A 5,421-nucleotide genomic window follows, 5' to 3' on the forward strand; every position below is an offset into this window, starting at 1 on the left:
TAGATCACATGTAATGCATAAACGAAAAATTGTAATGAAATGTTACAGCAGTGATGAAATTGTGCATAGATTTAGAGGCTGCTGGGGGTGGGGGCATAAATAAGAGAAAGATTGACAGGAAGTAAGGCTTGCACAGAATCTGTATCTGCTCATCTAGCTTCAATTTCACCTCATAGTTCTGCTGTCTCTAACCTTTATATTCTAGTTTTGTTTGTTTGGTTGTTTATTTGTTGTTGGATCGATTGCTTAAAGAAAACCTTACAATTTGCTTACTATCTCCCAATGTCAATAAATTTCTGTAGTTTCTTCACTTATTTTTATAACCATCATAGTCACATAGAAAAGAAAAGTGTATCTTACTGGGAATGATTGTTTTAAATGTAATATAGCTCTAGTTAATGACTTATAGGTTGTTACATAGCCAACCCCTTCTAGAAGTATCTTACAAAGGGATTGAAGCAAAGACTTCTGGACAAAAATCTCTCAAAGCAGTTAGTACATGTCTTGAGTATTACTGAAAACTTGATAAAGTTAGGGGGCAATTTTGGCCAGGTATCACAGAAATTTGAACTGTGGACTTCTAAAAATAAATGTGTACTATTTTCAGGCAGCTAACTGAAGGCGTTTGGGCATTAGGGCTTAACAGTATCATCCTAATGATTAATACCGTATTTGCCGGCGTATAAGACGATTTTTTGGCCCTGAAAAATATGCCTCCAAGTGGGGGGTCGTCTTATACGCCAGGTACACTTCAGANAAAAAAAAAAAATAGTCACCCTCAGTCAAGCAGCACCCAAGCTGAGGGAACAGAAAACCATCCAGAACATGCCAAAGTGACAGAGCGAAAAGGGAGAATGGCAGAGAATATGCTGGTCCTAAGCTTCTGCCTGGAAGTGACACACGATGCTTCTGCTCAAAATTTTATTAGCCAAAGTAAGTTACATCATCCACCTGAAATCAATCAACAGGCCAAGACTGTATAATTCTCCTCAGAGGAGGGAATGCAAATATTGGTAAACAGTAATACACTCTACCACCATATGTACTGAAAAATGAAATGTAGAATGTCAAATCAGTCATTTAATGGTCTCTGGATCTATACCCAGGATAATCTCACAAAGACTAGGGGAAAAAAAAACAAAGATCAAAATATACCCTTTTGTTTTATACTTTAATAATTGGAGAAATATAGACTAAAACTTCTGTTCACAAAAAATAAAACTCACAAAACTCATAAAACTAATTAAAACAGTTACAGGATTCCTTCCAAATTCCTAGAGAAGATAAAAGCAAATTAATGAAAATTCACATAGCAAAAGACTTTTTAAAAGAAAGAGCAAAGATGCACAAACTATATAAAGCTTAACAAAACATTGCAGAATACTGCATATAGCAATTATACATACACAAAAGGCTTAAAGTCCCATAATGAAAGGCAAACACTAGTTTAAAAGTAAAAACCAACTATGTGTTATCTGAGAGACAAGCCTGAAGTAAAATAAAACCAAAAAAAGGTAAAAATAAAGGAATGGACAGTTTAAATTGCAAGTACAAACAAAAACAAAGCTGATAGTGAAATATTAATTCAAGTAAAACCGAGTTTAAATTAAAAAAGAATTAAATGTGCTTCCTCAGCACTGCCCCCAGCCGCCCCCACCCAGCCCCAGTGCCTCTCAGGCTGCAGGGGCTCATTCATGGGGCTCATTTGGAGCTCCGAACTACTACTAAGCCAGCACCTCTAATCTCTCCTTCCAGCTACCATCCTGACCATCTACCCCAACCTCATCAGACAAGAGGAGATGTTCTCCAACATCTACAAGATCAGGGAGATCACAGACGGACTGTGCCTGGAGGTGGAGGGGAAGGTTGGTCAGTAGGACAGAGGGTAGCATCGATGACTCACTCATTGGTGGAAATGCATCTGCTGAAGGCCCTGAGGGCTCAGTACTGAAAGCACAGTAGTCACTGGTGTTGATATTGTCATGAAACATCATTTGCAGGAAACCAGCTTCACAAAAGAAACCTACAAGAAGTACATCAAAGATTACATGAAGTCAATCAAGGGGAAACTTGAAGAACAGAGACCAGAAAGCGTAAAACCTTTTATGACAGGGACTGCAGAACAAATCAAGCACATCCTTGCTGATTTTAAAATCTACCAATTTCTTTTTTCTTTTCTTTTTTAAGATTTTATTGGGAGGGCCAGCTGAGTGGCTCAGTTGGTTAAGAGCTCTGAGCAACAGCAGTTCTATTCTCGGCCTGAGCTGAGTTGCGGCTGAGCTGCCAACAGGTGGCAGGATGGCTCAAAAAAAAAAAAAAAAAAAAGATTTTATTGGGGAATGGAATAGTGTTGGGGAATTGGGGAAGGGGAACATTGTGTTTTTCCAGGACCGATCAGATCTCAGTCAAGTTGTTGTCCTTCAATCTTAGGAGGTGCAAGCTCAGCTCCAAGTCCAGTCATGGGAAGTGGGGGGTTGGGGGGCATATAGCTCACCATCCCATGCTGGAGTCACAGGCAACCTTGTTGTTAAGAGCACATGTTCTCACCAACTCAGCGGCAGCTCAGCGGCAGCTCAGCTCGGTCACAGCTCACTGGTCCATGTGGGAATCTAACCGGCAACCCTGTTGCTCAGAGCTCGTGCTCTAACCAACTGAGCCACTTGGCTGGCCCCTGTCGGCTCTTTATTAATGAAAACATGAATCCAGATGTCATGGTTTCTGTGCTAGACTACCATGAGGATGGCGTGGCCCCATATATGATTTTCTCTAAGGCTGGTTTAGAAACCAAAAAATGTTAACACATTTGGCAATTTGGATCCTATCACCTGTCATCATCCTAACTGGCTGCTGCTTTTCATCCACATACCAGGACTAGGACAGATGTTATTTTGAGCTCTTCATTTATTTTGACCTTGATTGAATTGGACTGGAGACATTGCTTTTAAGAAAAAAATGTCATGTGAATTGTCTAAAAATAAATGCATTTAAACTCATTTGAGAAAATGCCTCTTAGTTTAACACATATTTAAATCCATCTTGAATAGTGTTCCTGGAGAAGCTAAGCCTAGTTGTAGGCCACTGTTATTAAGCATAAGACTGTCTTCAGATAACTGCTACAGTGAAAACTACTTCTGGGACTGAAATATATAAAAAAGAAAGATCAAAAGTCTTAATTCTGAGTTGAAGTGAAGGGAAAAACCATGCTCACAGCAGAGCCAATACTTGAAGTGGATTCCTTAGACATTTCATCACCTACAAACAGAAGTAGTTAACTCTGAAAGAGATTACCAAAAGAATAAAAAGAGACTAACACAGCTGGGGGAAAAAGGAATTAAATGTGGTAAAGAGGATGATTTAATAATGATAAAAATAACAATTCACAATAAAGAGAGAGTGGTTATTAATTATTATATATCAGATATGTCCCCACCGAACAGGAGATACAGCTTCAGTACTGTGAGAAGCAAAGGAGTACAAATAAACCTGTTGCATAAAGTCTAGAGTTTTCATCTGCCTCATTTATTTAAAAATATGAAATTCTGTCCATAGTACTGGAAAGCTATGAATTAGCTTATTGGCTGCTCAGAAACTTGGAAGAAAAGCAAAGTCACCCAGAAAAATAAAAATCTAAAGTCTGCTACAGTCACATATGTGGAATCTGAATGTACAAGATCTGCTTAGAATAAGAACCAAAAGTTTGGGCCGGCTGAGTGGCGCGTTGGTTAAGAGCTGGCTTGGGACGCTGGCTCTGAGCAGCAGGGCCCCGGTTCGGATCCCACGTGAGGGCCAGTGACACTGCCCTCTACAGCTAAAATGGTGAACAACAGCTCAACCTGGAGCTGGGCTGCCNTCATAAATCATTTTCAGATTTCCATAGAAGTCATAATATAACTTGGAGCCCTTTTTCTCAGGACTTTGTAGGGCTTTCAATATTTATTTAATGCCCCTTACTTCTAGTAAAAGAAATATCTACAACCCCAAGTTCAACATATAAATAGCGTTAAGCTAAGTTATATTACCCTTGGGGAATACAGGATTTTAAATCAAACAAACCAGGTTAGACCAAAATATATAAGTGCTTCAAGATTTGAAATTTTTAAGTAGTGATGAATTTTAACACCTTTTAATGTGAAGTAGGGAAGATATGGACCTATGGACCCCAATCTACATTCAGGTCATATATTTTAAGGTCTGGAGATAAAGATTTTGATACCTTTTGTTCAGTAATCTTGAACAAGTAGTTTATCTGAGAAAATTATACAATTTAAGTTAACAGTAACATAAAATGCTGTAATTCTAAAACAACTGAGATTGTCATGGACTCAATAGGAATTCTACAAGCATGTTCCTCCCCTGTGTCTTCTCTGAAGAGACTTTTTCATTGCCCAAGCCACTCTGAACATTGTGGGCACCAAAATGCTTCAGTAGAAACCTTCCTGTGAGGAAAGTAATCTTAACTCAATTTTGCTATACTCTGATACATGTGCTATAAAAAAAATAGCATCTGATAGATTCAGGGTCTTCAGTAAATTTTTGTGAAATAGCTCAAGTTTTAACTTCCTATTTATTAAAAGCTAGAGCTAAGGCATGTTTCCAAAAGGTTAACCTGACAAGCAATTTAAATAGACACCCAAAGCTGTATGCTCAAGTTTGTCTCAATCTTCTGACACTGACCTACTATCAGAAGAAAACTCCAAGTACCTCAACTCTCTCTTCTCTTAAGCCAACTTCATTCCAAGTAGACATTTTAGTCATAACACCTCTGGTGGGCCATCTTTCCAACCTCCACACATGGCCAGTATATTTGTTTTCTATTACTGCTGTAACACATTACCACAAATGTGGGGACTTAAAACAACACCTATTTATTAACTCATAGTTATGGAGGTTGGAATTACAGAGGGGCTCAGATGGGTCCTTTGATCAGTCTCATCAAGATGCTGGCTGGCCTGGACTTTTCTGGAGACTCTGAAAGAGAATCCACATAAAGGATCATTCAGGTTGCTGAATGACCCCCGCTTCCTTGCTGACTGTCAGCCAGAGGTCATTCTCAACTTCTAGAGGGTTCCCTCTGTCATTGGCTCATGCCCCCTCCTTCAAAGCCAGCAACAGTGATCCCAATTCTTCTAGTGTTTCAAATCAATCTGACTTCTGTTGCATCTCTCTAACTTCCTCTTCTATCTTCTTCTGGTTTAAGGGCTCACAACCTACTTAGAAAATCCAGGAATCTCCCTATTTTAATGTCCAATGATGAGTAACCTTAATTATATCTGCAAAGTTCCCTTTTACTATGTAAGGTAATATATTCACAGTCCCAGGGATTAGAGACTACAGGATCTTCTTAAGGACCGTAATTATTCTGTCCACCACAACCAGATATGTCTGAACCTGAGACTTTCCCGCTAGAGTACCTACTTTTTA

At 39.0% G+C, this 5,421-nt stretch overlaps 1 pseudogene; it reads left to right on the forward strand.

Annotated features, from left to right (window-relative positions):
- Window positions 1-1,775: 1,775 nt before the first annotated feature.
- Window positions 1,776-2,798, forward strand: LOC109381673 (translationally-controlled tumor protein-like; annotated as a pseudogene).
- Window positions 2,799-5,421: the final 2,623 nt, after the last annotated feature.

The sequence above is a fragment of the Hipposideros armiger genome, unplaced genomic scaffold, assembly GCF_001890085.2.
Source record: "Hipposideros armiger isolate ML-2016 unplaced genomic scaffold, ASM189008v1 scaffold_51, whole genome shotgun sequence".
NCBI classification, from domain to species: Eukaryota; Metazoa; Chordata; class Mammalia; order Chiroptera; family Hipposideridae; genus Hipposideros; species Hipposideros armiger.